This window comes from Plecotus auritus, assembly GCF_963455305.1.
Source record: "Plecotus auritus genome assembly, chromosome: 9".
NCBI lineage: Eukaryota > Metazoa > Chordata > Mammalia > Chiroptera > Vespertilionidae > Plecotus > Plecotus auritus.
This window is the reverse complement of record NC_137783.1, coordinates 88905760-88922532: the sequence shown is the minus strand read 5'-3', so window position 1 is coordinate 88922532 and position 16773 is coordinate 88905760.

Genomic DNA, 16773 nt, shown 5'->3' with positions numbered 1-16773 from the left:
TCTTCTTTCTCAGGATTGCTGTGGCTATTCGGGGTCTTTTTTTATTCCAGATGAATTTTTGGAGAGTTCTTTCTAGGTCTGTGAAATATGCCGTTGGTATTTTAATGGGGAGTGCATTGAATCTATAGATTGCTTTGGGTAGTATGGACATTTTAATGATGTTGATTCTACCAATCCATGAACATGGTATGTTCTTCCATCTGTTTACATCTTCCTCTATCTCTTTTTTCAGTGTCCTGTAGTTTTCCGCATATAGGTCTTTTACCTCCTTGGTTAGGTTTATTCCTAAGTATCTTAATTTTTTTGGTGCGATGGAAAATGGGATTGCTTTTTTAGTCTCTCTTTCTGTAAGTTCATTGTTGGTGTATAGAAATGCCATAGATTTCTTGGTGTTAATTTTGTATCCTGCTACATTGCCGAATTCATTTATTAAGTCTGTTAGTTTTTTGATGGAGTCTTTCGGGTTTTTTATGTACAATATCATGTCATCTGCAAATAAGGACAGCTTTACTTCTTCTTTTCCAATTTGGATGCCTTTTATTTCTTCTTCTTGTCTAATTGCAGTGGCTAATACTTCCAGTACTATGTCAAACAGGAGTGGTGAGAGTGGGCATCCCTGTCTTGTTCCTGTTCTTAGGGGAAATGGTTTTAGTTTTTGCCCATTGAGTATGATGTTAGCTGTGGGTTTATCATATATAGCTTTTATGATGTTGAGGTATGATCCTTCTATTCCCACCTTGTTGAGAGTTTTTATCAAGAAAGGGTGTTGGATTTTGTCAAATGCTTTTTCTGCATCAATTGATATGACTATGTGATTTTTATCTCTCAATTTGTTTATGTGATGTATCACATTTATTGATTTGCGGATATTGAACCATCCTTGCATTCCTGGGATAAACCCTACTTGGTCATGGTGTATGATCTTTCTGATGTACTGCTGGATCCTATTTGCTAGAATTTTGTTGAGGATTTTGGCATCTACATTCATGAGGGATATTGGCCTGTAATTCTCTTTCATTGTGTTGTCTTTATCTGGTTTTGGTATTAGGGTGATGCTGGCTTCATAGAAGGAGCTTGGAAGTGTTCCTTCCTCTTGAATTTTTTGGAATAGTCTGAGGAGGATAGGTTTTAGTTCTTCCTTGAATGTTTGGTAGAACTCTCCTGTGAAGCCGTCTGGCCCCGGGCTTTTGTTTGCCGGAAGCTCTTTGATGACTGCTTCAATTTCTTCCATAGTTACTGGCATGTTGAGCTGTTTAGATTCTTCCTGATTGAGTTTTGGAACGTTATATTTTTCTAGGAATATGTCCATTTCCTCCAGGTTGTCCAGTTTGTTGGAATAGAGTTGTTCGTAGTATTTTTTAACAATCCTTTGTATTTCGGCGGGATTTGTTGTTATTTCACCTCTTTCATTTCTGATCTTGTTTATTTGGGTCCTCTCCCTTTGCTTCTTGGTGAGCCTGGCTAGAGGTTCATCAATCTTGTTTATCCTTTCAAAGAACCAGCTCTTGGTTTTGTTGATCTTTTGTATTGTTTCTTTGGTCTCTATGTCGTTTATCTGTGCTCTGATCTTTATTATTTCCTTCCTTCTGCTTACACTGGGCTTTTCTTGTTGCTCTTTTTCTAACTCTTTGAGTTGTTGGGTTAGGTAATTTATTACCCCTGTTTCTTGTTTTTTGCAGTAGGCTTGTAGAGCTATGAACTTCCCTCTCAAGACTGCTTTCGCTGTGTCCCATAGATTTTGGATTGTAGTGTTTTCATTGTCATTTGTTGTCATGATGTTTTTTATTTCTTCTTTGATCTCTCTGGTAACCCAGTCATGGTTTAATAGCATGCTGTTTAGTCTCCATGTGTTTGATTTCTTTGGGTTGTTTTTATTGTAGTTGATTTCCAGTTTTATGCCACTGTGGTCTGAGAAGATGCTTGATATGATTTCTATCTTCTTGAATTTGAAGAGACTTTGCCTATGTCCCAACATATGGTCTATCTTTGAAAATGACCCATGTGCGCTTGAGAAGAATGTATATTCTGTGGCTTTGGGGTGAAATGTTCTGAAGATGTCAATTAATTCCATCTGGTCTAGTGAGTCATTTAGGATTGATGTTTCTTTGCTGATGTTTTGTTTAGAGGATTTGTCCAATGGTGATAGTGGGGTATTAAAGTCTCCTACTATGATTGTATTGCTGTCAATGTCTCCCTTGATATCTTCCAGGAGTTTTTTTATGTATTTGGGTGCTCCTGTATTGGGTGCATATATGTTTACCAGAGTTATTTCTTCTTGTTGGATTGCTCCCTTTAGTATTATGAAATGGCCTTCCTTATCTCTTGTTATGTCCTTCAGTTTGAGATCTAATTTGTCAGAAATAAGTATTGCTACCCCAGCTTTTTTTTCAGTTCCATTTGCCTGGAAAACCTTTTTCCATCCCTTCACCCTCAGTCTGTGTGCGTCTTTTTTTCTGAGGTGGGTTTCTTGTAGACAGCAGATATATGGGTCGTGTTTTCTTATCCAATCTGTTACCCTATGTCTTTTGATTGGGGCATTTAATCCATTTACATTTAAAGTTATTATTGATAGGTACTTATTTGTCGCCATTCCTATTCTTTACCCCTGTGTTACTTCTTCGCTTCCTGTTTCTTTCTTTCTTTCTTTCTTTCTTTCTTTCTTTCTTTTTTTTTTTTTTTTTTTTTTTACAGTAGACCCTTTAGCATTTCTTGCATTGCTGGTTTGGTGGTAATAAATTCCCTTAGTCCTTTTTTGTCTGTGAAGCTCCTGATTTCACCTTCAATTTTGATTGACAGCCTTGCTGGGTACAGTATTCTTGGATTCAGCCCCTTCCTTTGCATGACTTTGTATATTTCATTCCATTCCCTTCTGGCCTGATGAGTTTCTGTTGAGAAATCAGTTGCTAGTCTGATGGGGGTTCCTTTGTATGTAACTTTCTGTCTCTCTCTTGCTGCTTTTAAGATTCTTACTTTGTCGTTGGTGTTTGCCAATTTAATTATAATGTGCCTTGGCGTCGGTCTTTTGGGGTTCATTTTGCTTGGGACTCTGTGAGCTTCTTGGATTTGTGTGGGTTTTTTCTTCCCTATATCTGGGAAATTTTCTGTCATTATTTCTTCAAAGAGGTTTTCTATTCCTTGCTCAGCTTCCTTTCCTTCTGGAACCCCTATTATGCGGATGTTGTTTTGTTTCGTGTTGTCCCAAAGTTCCCTTAGACTCTCCTCCTGCCTTTTAATTTTTTTTTCTAGAAGTTGCTTTTCTTGGGTATTTTTTTCCATCTTGTCTTCTAGCTCACTGATGCGGTCCTCTGCTTCTTCTAGTCTACTCTTGATGCTTTCTATTGAGTTCTTTACAGCAGCGATGTCATTTTTCATTTCTTCTTGGTTCTTCTTCATTTCCTCTTGGTTCTTGCTCATATTGTCGAATTTGTCTTCCATTCTTTTCAGCCACCTTATGACCATTTCTCTGAATTCTTTTTCTGGAAGGTTGCTTGCCTCCATTTCGTTTACTTCCTTTTCTGGTGATGCCTGCTTTTCTTTCATATGCGGGCTGCTTCTTTGTCTCCCCATGGTCTCTCTTCTCTGGGTGTCTGGTTATGTAGTTCTCTCTCTCCTGGGTTGATTTAAAGGCACAAAATACAGCACTACCAGGTACAACTCACAAGGCACTGAACAGGAATGTATTCACGATATTAATAACCTCCAATAAAGGTGACCACCAGAGAAAGGCAAATTAGGTGATAGAAGAGAAAGAAGAAGAGGAAAAAAGAAAGAAAGAAAAAAAAAAGAAAAAAGGAGTGTGAAAATGAAATTGGGAAAAGGGAAAGTAAAGAGAAAAAAAAAAAGTAAGAGAGACAAGAAATTGACTAAGAGAGAAAGGGGAACAGACTATATATATTGGGGATAAAACTCCAATAGAACAATCACTAATCCCAGCAAATGCCAGCAACAAGTGCCTGGGGATTAGTACAAACTACAACACCAATTAATATGGAGTGAGGCAAGGGAAAGCTGAAGCACAAAACAAACAAAAAAATAAATAAAAGAAGAATAAGCAAAACAATCTCACAAAAAAAGCATAAAAATTGGATATAATCTACATTCAAGCAAACAACAACAAAAGGACAGAGATAAGGACAAGTTTATGGATAACTCAGACAGCGAAGGGAAAGGTGTATGTGGACTTGGAGCAGGGGATTGGAGATTAGATATGTAAGTAGGGTGAAATTTTAACAAGGGGTAAACAGAAAGAATAGGGAAAATCTAAAGCAGTAAAAGGGTAAGACAAACAGGACACTGAAAAGGGGGAGGTTAGGAAGAGAGTGATGGCCTAAAGGTAGAGTTGAGGTAGAGTAAAACGATGCTAAAGGAAAGATAAAAAATAGAATGTAGAACCCTAATCCCAAAATAAAATGAAGAGAAAATAAAATGACACTTTAAAAAAAAAAAAAAAAAGATAAAATAGCAGTAGTAATAATACGGATTGAAAATAAAAATGTAATCATTAAAAAGGTAAAATCAAGTGATGAAAAAAGAAAAAAAAGTTTCTTGATTAAAAGATGCAAAAAATGAAAATTTAAAAAAAATAAAAAAATTAAAAAAATAAAAGGTAAAAATAAAATGTGGAGTAGTGAAGGTCATTCACTTCCTCTGTTTTTCTGTTTGGCACGCCTGTTTCTCAGTCCAGGCAGTATTGCAGTTCCCTGTGATCCACTGCTCTTCGGTGTTGTAAGCCAGTCCTGATTTTAAGCAGGCGGTGTGTCTTAATTTCTCGTATTCCTTTATTTTTGATTACGCAAGAGTCAATTTGTGATTCAGCCCCTGGGTGGCAGTGTTTCTGGATTGACTTCCGGGTCTATCTATGGCCTCTCTAGGCAGTGTTAGAGCCTTCTTTCCCTGTGGCACTCGCCAGGGGCCTGTGGGAGTGGGCTGCCTCAGAGCTGGCTCTCTGATGGTCACTCCCCGCTCCGATCCCCAGGTTCCAGAAAAACAACCTTCCCCTGCAGTCTCCCAGGGTGTCCCCAACTGGGTGATCCTATGTATTGGGCTTAGTAATCAGATGCAAGGATTTGAAGAGGAAAAAGCCCAAGTGTGCGAATTCCGGGACTGCGAGTAAGCCCAGGCACCCAGGGAGCGCACGGGCTGCGTGTAAGTCTGGACTGCCTGAAATTCTTAGGGTGTCCCTGCACTTCAGATCAAAATGGGTTGCTTTTTAGAGTGCCCTTCTCTTAGCAGCTCTGAGGACCCCTTTCCACAGTCACAGATCACGCCAGCCCCTACAGCCACGGATTTTTCTAGGCACAGACTTCCCTGGTCCTCCAGCTCCCGCAAAACGCGCGTTCCTCTCTCCCGCCGGGACCAGAGACCTCACCTTATCCCAGGCGAAATCTGACCTTTCCGTAGTGGAGTGTAGAGCTTCTCTGAACCCGTGTGCTTGCGCCAGTTGGGGAGCGTTGTTCTGGGGCTCGCAGCTGTTCCTGGGGTGCCGCCGTTGTGGATTCTCAGGCTTCAGATAAGCTCCACTTTCCGGATCAAGATGGCGCAGACTCCGCGTCCAAGCCCGCAGCTCCGGGAGGGGACCCAGCCGCAGTTCGTGCTGCCAGGTCAGGGGAACCCCGTTCAGCAGTCCCCCACCTCCTTCTGGAATTCAGCTGTCTCCCAACCAGCCAACAAACACTCCTTGCGCGACCCTCAGCTGTTCTTTCTTTCTGCTCCGGGACAAGGCTCGGAACACGTCTGTCTATTCCGCCGCCATTATTCCCTCTCCCTCCACTAGCTTCTTATTACAGTAAAAAGAAAAACCTCAACTTCTTCCTATTGCTTACTTGACATTTTTCCCCCTTACATTTCCAACCTCATTTCATATATCTCTCTTTGTTCTCCCATCATTCATGATACTGATATTTCCCAAGTTTCTTAAAATCCCAAATTTCCCTATTTTATTGGTGGAAATAACTTTTATGTCTGCCTATTCCAACTGATCATTATATACTTTCTTCTTGTAATTCAGATCTCAGCTTACATGTCCCATCTTCAGAGAACCTTCAGCCACCATTGGCAGTGAGCATTATGGTAGCTTTCACAACAGAAATTCCCTTTTCTCTAGTAACTGAAATATGTCAAAGTGATGATTTTTTTTCCTAAACTCAGTATTATACCAAATCTCACTGTGTTCATTTTTTAAAGCTAGGGGCATGACCTAGTTAGAACCCATGTGATACAGGCAAACTAACACTATTGTTTTCATAGGAATAACTTTCTTAATATTTTAAGAAGACTTAATCTCTCAACTGAAACAAGTTCAAGAAAGCATGTACCCTGGGAAGTGTCTGACAGATCAACAACAATGGAAAGTCTAAGATAAAGGTATTACTAAATCTGGGCCTTTATAGCTATCATTACTCTGCCAATTCTAAGTAACCCTGAAGTCTACCCAGCCTTCAGAATTGTCATAATTTTTGCCTATATTTATGTTTGTTTCTTGCAGTTCAATGGACTCTTACCAATATGCATCTACCTAAATTAATATCACTATACTTTAATCACTTTCTATCCTGTTACTCTGTATTCTACTTTGCATTTATAAATGTCAGAAATTATATTTCACTTGTTTTAATATTCATTGTATACATCCTGAAGAATGTAAATATCAAAAGTAGGAATTAGTTATATATTATTCATTTTTATGTCTCTACCACCTTGACTAGTGCTTTGCACATAGTAGGCAAAAATAATTTTTGTTGAATAAATGAACAATAAAAATAGCTGGAATTAGTAAGCTAAATTATAGTCAATTTGGTTATATCAGATTTATTATGTTATGTCCCTTATTCTGAACAGAAACCTAGTGATCCCATTGAAATCACAGATCACATTAAGCCCCAAAGTTCCAAAAGTTACCCTATATTTGAGAAAGTCTTACCCTAACATATTTATTTGACTATTCATTTATGTTTATCTAAGCTTAGTTCATGCTCAAGTCTGTTAATCAGGCTTATTGTCAATGGCTGAGACTTAGCCTCAACTTTTACATCTGTGTTACTAGTCCTAATCCCTTCCCTGAGTGACCCTAACCATTGACTACTCCCACATGAATGCACCACAATCATCTCAGACTTAACATGTGTTCATAAATGAAGACATTTTGCTTTTCTATTCTTGTCCTAAAATTTTATTCATAAAAATTTTGATGTAAAGACTTGAGCCAAAATAGCTACCTTGTACTATTAAGTAAATATGACCTTGCTAATTTTGAGAAGTACTGGTCAGGTTTTTTGTAAAATGTGCCTCAGTTGGAATTTTTCTGATATTTTCCTCATGCTTATATTTGGGCTATATATTTTTTGGAGGAGGATAGTAGAGATAAAGTGTAATTTTTATCACATCATATAAAGGGTACATGATTTATCCCTGTTGATGAGAAACCTGATAATTTGGGTGAGATAGTGTTTGTCAGGTTTCTCCACGGTAGTTATTCTTGTTTCCCTTTCCCATAGAATATTCTTGGGAATAAAATTATTACTAGTATATGCAATCCACTATGCTGTCATTTTTTCTAGGCCCTTTCAGCTGGCAGAGCAAGGAAATATATGGTTATATATTAACATGTGTATTTATGAATATCTGTAAATATTTCACAGGTAATCACATGTATCCATATTAAGCTGCACATGAATACATACTGATGTTCTTAACTATAATCCATTACCAATATGGGTTATTTTAGCTTTCTCCCCTTGTTTATCCATAAACTCCCACTCCAACCGTGAGAAATCCAGCTCCCACTATCCATTTACTGGACTTCATTGTTCAACTCCAGTATGAGTGAAGGTTAGTGTAGAATTATCAACATATAATCCCTTGGGAAATGACATTATCAAGTAATACAGAATGTGATGTATAGTTTCTTTTGCCTTGTCTCACAGACTACTCTCATTTCAAAAGTTATTTTGGGCAGCACCATTTCTCCCCATCCCCACAGGGAGGCCATTTCATACATTTACAAAGCAGTTCAATTGTTTTGTCACATTTTCCATTGCATCCTAGCATTCTTGTATCTTTTTTAAAATTTTACTTTGAATATAGTTCAGTCTTTGTGTTGTAAAGTACTATAGTGTTTAACAAATGCATTGATATTTAAACTGCATTTTTCCTTCCTCTAAGTGTAATTTTCTGTGATTTTTTGTCATTTATTATTTAATATTTATGTCTAATTCAATAAACTATGTTTTCTTTTAACAATAACTGAGTTTTTATCACATTGTAGTAACTCTAGACACAAAATTTTCTGTACTGGGTTTAAAATACATCATTACTTTTCTTGGAAAGATCTTAGCTTCACTTAGTCTGCTTTGCTGCCTTCAGCAGTAACCAGTTCTTCATATTTGAGTCTAAGTAAAAATTCCCAAAGTACATTTTTCTAGCTATGTAGGACTAACCCAGATTAAATAACACATTTTTTCAATTGATAGATCTTAGTGGTAGGAATGTTACAAAAATATGTAGAAATGAAACCCAGAATGTTTCTAATAACTAACCTCTGTATAGATATAGCTCACCTTAAATAATAAATACATTTTTATAAAGGTCTGCTGTGAATAACTTTGAAATAAAACCACTCTCAAAATATGTTTGGGAAATTTTCACTTAACACATTTCTACTGAATATCATTTTGGATTGTAAGGTTATCTTTTACATCAATCCAAAGTTTCATTATCCATTTATTTAAGCAAAGCATAATTATGCAATTTAAAAAGTCATAGATAAGCTAAGACATAAAAATATATATTAATATTAATTTGAAACTATAACTAATAAGAAAGAGCATTTAAAAAGAGTCAGTCTCAGAACCCCGATTACAGTTCACATATATAATTTCTTTAGTCCTCCTTTAGAATACCCAGCTGTATATCTTATTTGGTTCCTTGCCTGATTAAACATAGTGCTCTCTCCAAAGTGGAGTGTGTTGTGGGAGATGGAGGAGGATTGATGGGAGGGGGTGAGCCTATACTATTATTAAGATCAGAATATGTGTCTAACACATTAGTAATTGCTCAGTAGGTGTTTAATAATTTTTAAGTAATAATTTTACTTTCATTGGCATTGGCTTTATCACAGGGCTTTAATTTTATGCATACCAATTTCACAGGTTTTGTTTTATTATTGGTGTTCATTCACCTGTTTTAAAACTATTTTACAAAAATACTCACAACTAATCAGGAGCAAATCAAACTAAAAATAACACTTGGTTAGTCTTGTAAACATATCTCTGAAAGATATATTTTTTGTAAGACAGGTTTTTTTAAATTCATAACCAAGGATATGTTTATTGATTTGAGAGAGAGAGAGGAAAGGAGAATGTTGTCCCATACACCAAAAAGGTTGCAGGTTTGATTCTCAGTTAGGGCATATAATTAGGTCACAGATTTTATCCCTAGTAGAGGTGCATAGGGGAGGCAACCAATAGATGTTTCTCTCTCTCTTTCTCTTCCTTTCCTTCTCTCTAAAATCAATAAATATATCCTTGGGTGAGGATTAAAAATAGCAAAAGTCTTACAAAAATATATTTTTCATGGATATGTTTATAATATTACTTGAGTGTTATTGTCAGTTTGATTTACCTCTGAGTATCTTTGGAAAGTAGTTTTAACACAGATGAATAAATACCATAATAAAACAAAACCTGTGAAATTGGAATGTGTAAAATTAAAGCCCCGTGATAAAAGCCAATGCCAATGAAAGTAAAATTATTACTTAAAAATTATTAAACACCTACTGAGCAATTACTAATGTGTTAGACACATATTCTAATCTTAGTAACAATATAGGGCTCACCCCCTCCCACCAATCCTCCTCCATCTCCCACAACACACTCCACTTTCGGAGAGCACTAGGTTTAATCAGGCAAGGAACCAACTGAAATATACAGCTCGAAATTCTAAAGGAGGACTAAAGGAATTGTATATTTGAACTGTTCTTTTACTGGCGTTTTTTTATAACATTTTGTACATGGACTTTCTCCCTTGACACTGCTGTGATAAAAACCAACACAAAACGATGTCTTGTTTGAAAAGCATCTCCGGATAGTGCCATCGTTCCAATTTTCCACAGATAAAAAGACAGTAGAATCTAGCTAACCTGGCTGAGAGAAAGAAGCTGTCTAGTCATCTTCCATTTTTTGGTCTTTTCTTCCTTTGTGTTTGAGTTGTAGCAGTGAGATACAGAAATACAAGATCTATGAACTCTACCATAGTATTGTCAACTGTATAGTGCATAAAGATGTGTGTTCAATTCACTAATGGGGACCCAGATTCAAACCTAGGATTGAGAACACACCAAGTTTGTTAGTAGGAATTAGTTGACAATTCAAAAATTGAGATCCCAGTCTTACCATGTTTCTTAAATTATGAAAGATTTTAATATTATAGAAAATGTTAGTGTATAATAAACCTAACATCTGTCTAACCATTATCCAGTTTTTATTATGATTGTGATAATTCACATTTAAATATTAATAAATGACTGGAAATTCTATACACCCCAATTTAGCTTGCAAGAAATACTACTTTAAGTTTTCTTTTTATTATACCTTAACAAAAATATATATTGCATCACAAAATAAAAATGTGTAATTTCTTTGCATAAGTATAGCTTGATATAAATAGTACTATCTTATATGGATATTTTTATTTTTGTAAATGCTTCTCTATAATGCTTTTTTAAAATGGTAAACTTTTTATAGTATTAAGTATGCAGAATTGAGTACAAGTCGCGCATGTTCAGCTTGGTTTTTCTCACTGTAAATATCCCCATATAAATAGCACCAAGAATATTACAACCACAAAGAAAGAATACTTCATTTCAATCTCACTTTAAGCCAAAAAATATCACTCTCAAAATTTCTAACACCATAGATTTGTTTTGCCTAGTTTTAAATATCACTAAATGTAATCAGATGGTATATATTATTTTTGTGTCTGGATTTGTTACTGGGATTACAATGAATCTATAGATGAATTTGAAGAGAATCTTATTACAATATAGAATCTTCAAATCTACATTTTTTTCAGTAATCTAGTATTGTGCAAGCAAATACCTCGAATTTAGTAGCTGAAGATAATCATTTATTTTGTTTATTAACCTGCAATTAGATCAGGGCTTTGTGAAGATGGCTTGCTTTGCCTCAGTATAGCTTCAGTGGGGGCCACTTCCAAAATGGCTTGATCCCATTGCTGACATGTTGTTGGACTGTTGGCTAAAGACGCCCCGGAGGCTGTTGGCTCTGGGCCTCCTGGTCTTTCTCCCAGCAGCTAGATTCCAAGAGCAAGTGTTCCAGGAGAGAGGAAGTAGGCGCTGCCAGTCTCTTAAGGCCTGAGCCTGAAACGGGTGAAATACTACTTCTGCTGTATTCTATTGGTCAAAGCAGTCACATCCAGGACGAAGAGGAGACATAAAATCACATCTTAATGGGAAAAGTGTCAAGTAATTTGTGGCCATTTTAATTCTTCATAGAGGTCTTCAGCATACTTCTCCTAGATATTTAAGTTATCCCTAGGCATGTAATATTTTGATGTTCCTGTAAGTGATAAAATTCTGTAGGAAGTTTTTTTTATAAGTGTCCAAAACAGATATGTGAAACTACAAGTGATTTTTGAAAATGATTTGCATTCAATGACCTTGATGGGTATATGAACTAATTCTAAAAGTTTTCCTATATTCTTTTTGGATTTTAACATATAAAATAATGTTACCTTTAAATAATTATATTTTTATTTCTTCTATTTCAATATATAATATATTTTAGATGTATAAAAATAGATGTGTTTTATTTAACCTATCATTACCTACCTCCCTTGCTGCCATGCAAAATCGGCAGGTAAACATGGCCTAAACCTAATACTTTCTTCCATCCTCATTAGGTATTTCCTCAACTATCCAGATACTATCCTAGCTGTAGGGGGAGAATCATACAAAAAGAAAAAGGGGTTCTGTAAGACATTCATATGAAGACATCTGTAGATTGTATTATTTTAATGGTAATTCTCTAGTGCTTTGGGGAAGTTTGAATTTAATCTCTTTAGTGCATTGTTTCACTGTGGGAGGTAGAGGTAGAGTTGAATGTGCAGGCCTTTGGTGAACACATGAGATCTTTGCTAAGTCTTTCTGTTTTGTTTTTCTGGAGGGAACAGAGTTGGTGGTGAAGCATCAGTTCTTCTATCACAATAAGTGCCATTCCAGAGAAGAGGACCCCACTGACCTCAGCCTTTCCTCATATAAACCCTGTGCTGATTCACTTTGTTATGCTATAGTTGTTTCTTTTTCTTCTGTATATTACTCTTTCTCTCTCTCTGTTCGTAGAACACCAGTATTTCTCTACTTCTTGACACCAAATCCTACCAATTTTTTTTCTAATCAAGATTCCATTTTTATGAACTGTTTTAGATTTTCAGCAAAATTGAAAGAAAGGTACAGAGATTTCACATGCTGACGTGCTTTCTTTCCTTCAATGACTCACTGAAGAGGTTGGAACTATGGATGCACTTAGATCTTTTGGCTACCAACAATATCCTGTTAATATTTCAAATGACTTCTGGCCAGTATTTCTCAGTGGTTAGAGTATTGGCACATGGACTTAGGGGTCACAGGTTTGATCCTGGTCAAGGGCACGTACCTTGGTTGCAGGTTCGATCCCCAGCCCTGTTCAGGGCATGTGTGGGAGGCAACCAGTCAATGTGTCTCTCTCCCCCCACCTCCCTCCCTTCCACTCTTTCTCTAAAGGTCAGTGGAAAAAAATATCCTTGGGTGAGGACTTGTTTAAAATGACTTTAAATGGAATATTTTGGATAAATTCTTGATTACTCCTTTTGGAAGAGATAAAATACTGCTCTGAAATTTCTTCTTGAATTTGTTCTACATTTGCAACCTTGTTTTCCACAAGGATAAGCAAGTATCATGTCCGATCATATCCTCTGATTTGTACCTTTTGTAATACAAACATCTTTATAATAGGTGGTCAGTACATTTAGGCTGAATAAATTCGATAGTGAAAAAATTTTATAAGGACTATGCAAAGTATTTCAAATATAAAGATATACTGATAGTCTTGGGAGGCAGTTCACATCATTTGGTCATAGATGAGTATGTTATCTTTGACCTGAAAGAGAGAAAGGGATATAGGCTAAGAGCAAAACATATGATACTTGTTTTTCTCACACTTCCCATTGTCAATATTCCAATTAATGTTTGCTTTAGGTCCATCTCCACTGCTGACACCTCAGGTGACCTGATTCTCTGGCTGCTGGTCAAGTTTCATGGCCTATAGTTTAATCTGTCTTTCATGTTAACGCTTGTGACTACTCAGTATTTTGGACTTCAGACTGTCTAATAAATCCTTGCTTAGGAACTGTACTATTGGTAAGACTGAAAAATACCCCAGGCATGATGTTTTCTGAATTCAACTTATTAACTGGTTCACCAGGAAAGGTGAATTATGAAATTCAGGCACTAAAAGAACCCCATTTTCCTTCTGTATCAAAGAGGAGTGTCATTTCTATGGCCTACCAGACGTGGACACTCTGTCAGTGCTGAGTAGGCTAATGTTAAGTGAAGAAGTCACAACATTTTAAGTGGGAGAAGTAACAACTTACTCTGCTCATTTAATGTGCTCTGTTTGGTTCCTGATTCTTGGTTCAGGATCCAGGGGACAGTCAGCCCAGCCAGAACCAAGCACAGTTTTCTACAATATATTCTACTACTCTCTTGAACTAGTACTGATAGCGATTACTAAAATCTTTTAACAATGACACCGATAAACTAGCATAATTTTTATAGTCATTATCAAATTGCATAGACTAATTAATGCATGGTTCTGTCAACTTAATAAATAATGGAGTTTTGTGTAAAGCAGATTTTACAAGTGAGTTAATTTAAATAAAACATTAAATAATAATGTAAGTTATGGGGATGTAACAAAATGGTAAAGATGCTACTCAAGTAAATGATGTTTGGAAAACTCAGCTATCACTATTATCTATCTTCTTCCACCAAATAAAAAAATCAAAAATATTGATTGTTTCCCAGGGCCTTCAGACTAGGTTAAGTCTCTATACACAGACGCTGGGGACTCTGTACTTTCCTCTCCGGAACTTCACCCAGCTTTTGCTTACTGATATGATGACTTTCTTCTCCTTTAAATTCTATGCAGGTGTGTAATAGTGTTACATCTGTCTTAAACTCCACTAGTTTCTGGCTTAATAACTGGTCCATGGCATATTTTAATATCTATTAAATGAAGGAATAGAAGAATAATCCATGTTTCACAGGGTTCCAATCATGGAAAAGACAAAGTGTGTAAAAAATAGACATAAGCAACAGATAGCACTGATCTTTAACCTATTACTCTGAGTCAATTATTGATGATTTTTAATTTTTTTCCTTATTTATGGAAGTGATTTTGGAGATTTAGCAAACGTTTAGAGATGCAGTTTAGTTAGTTATTTACTGTGAGGAACAATGTGAAATGAGTAGACATATCTTGAGAGCACCAAGCGCAGGTGAAAACAGAGATCACGTAAAATCTCAAGCCAACAAACACTGGTATTTGGGGCATAGTTTATAGGAAGTGGGAGAAGGAGGGAGAGCAGTGAAACTTGTAATTTTTACAAGTGAATTTATCCACCCAGATTCTTAATACATTGAACACTAGCTTGAATTAAAGACTTACCATAAAATAACTCTAATTTATATCTTGGGTTGAATTCACAAAAATATATATATTTTAAATTATTATACTCAGATATCTTTTCTACAAATGATAACTCATGAGATAAGATAATCATTTATACTTGCTTTAACCTCAGCCCTACTCTCAAAAAAATTATACAGTGAGGGAGAATTTGAAACAAGGCACAATTTTGTGAAAAACATTAGGCACAGAGAAACATTGATATCATGTTTAAAAATCCAAATATACTGTATTTTTCATTCAACATGGATTAAATTAATTTATTTTCAACTTTCATCTTTTTCATATTTATATTTGTATTTTGGGGGGATTTCACAGTATGCAATATTAAACACACACACACACATATATATATATATATATATATATATATATATATATATATATAATTTTTCCTTTATATAAATCAAAATTATCAGTACTCCTTACTGATTTTACAAATGAAACTGCATGACTAATCAGAACATATTTAGAAAAGAAAAATGACTTGACACACAGCAGGAATATGCTCACCTGACAAGCCATCACTCTAAAATCTCTATTACCTCAATCAGAAAGTGGCTGTACAGTGAAAAATATGAGGGCTTGGAGTCTATTACTCCCATAGCTGCAGTCTGACTTACAGAAAAAAAAAAATCTTTTTTCCATCAGCGTTATAATATTGAAACTTCTAAAATAATTCCCTTATGGTTAGTATTATTCTTTCATCTTGGAAAGCAAAGATAAGACAGAGAAAATAAGAGATAGAAAAGGTGGAGGTACAAGGAGGGGAAAGAAAGGAAGAGTATAAAGGAAGAGATGAAAGATGAAAATAAAAGGAGAGCAGGATCTCTCCACATACTGAGAACACAATAATAAAAGGTAATACTTTTAAAAATTTCAAGGTTTGTGGTAATTTCCAAAGTCAACCAACAATCGTTTATATCTTTATCTTGCCTGATTGCTCTAGCTATGACTTGCAATACTATCCTATATAATAAAACCCTAATATGCAAATTGACCACACGGAAGAATGACCAGTCGCTATGACGCTCACTGACCACCAGGGGGCAGACGCACAATGCAGGAGCTGCCCCCTGTGGTCAGTGCACTCCCACAGGGGGAGCGCTGCTCAGTCAGAGGCTGGGCTCATGGCTGGCAAGCACAGCAGCAGTGGCAGGATCCTCTCCCACCTCCACTGCAGGCGGGCAGTAAGGAGCAAGGGGTTCCAGATTGCAAGAGCCCCAGACTGCAAGGAGTATGTCTGTCTGCCTGCTTAGGGCCCCAGAGGGATCAGGTCCTAAGCAGGCAGGCAGACATCCCTTGAGGGGTCCCGAACTGCGAGAGGGTGCAGGCTGGGCTGAGGGACCTCCCCAAGTGCACAAATTTCATGCACCAGGCCTCTAGTATTGAATAAGAGTAGAGATAGTGGCCACCCTACTTATACCCATTGCCAGAGAGATTTCCTACCCTACTTATATCCAAATGTTTTTCACCTGGTCCACGCCATAGTAAATTGTTATCTGACTTACACTAAGCATTTTCTAATTTGTTTTTCTTTCTGAAATTACCATTCCCTAGTATTCATCTTCTAAGAACTGTTAAAATTAACTTTAAAATGTAATTCAGTTTGTTGATTTGTCCCTCTCTATTTCTTGAAACTCTTTTTGTTTCAATCACTGTAAGCTCCATCCATATCCCACATCACCATTGTTTCCAGAACACATCAAACTCTTTTCTATTCCAGGGGATTCAATATGTTCCCACCATCACAAATGCCCCTTCTTTCCCTTAAAACATCAGTGCAAATCTCATCTTCTTATGGGACCCTTCCCTGATCTCCTATCTAAAAGAATACTATTTTTGTGGAGCAGTCACTCTTTAACATTATTCTACTAATGCAGCACCTGTGTAATAATGACAGGTGATAGATACATACATATATACATAGATACATACATGCATACATACATAGAAACATAGGTAACTTTATATTGCTATTTGTTCACATGTTAATTATGTGTATTACCCAAGAGAATGAAAGCTACAGGAT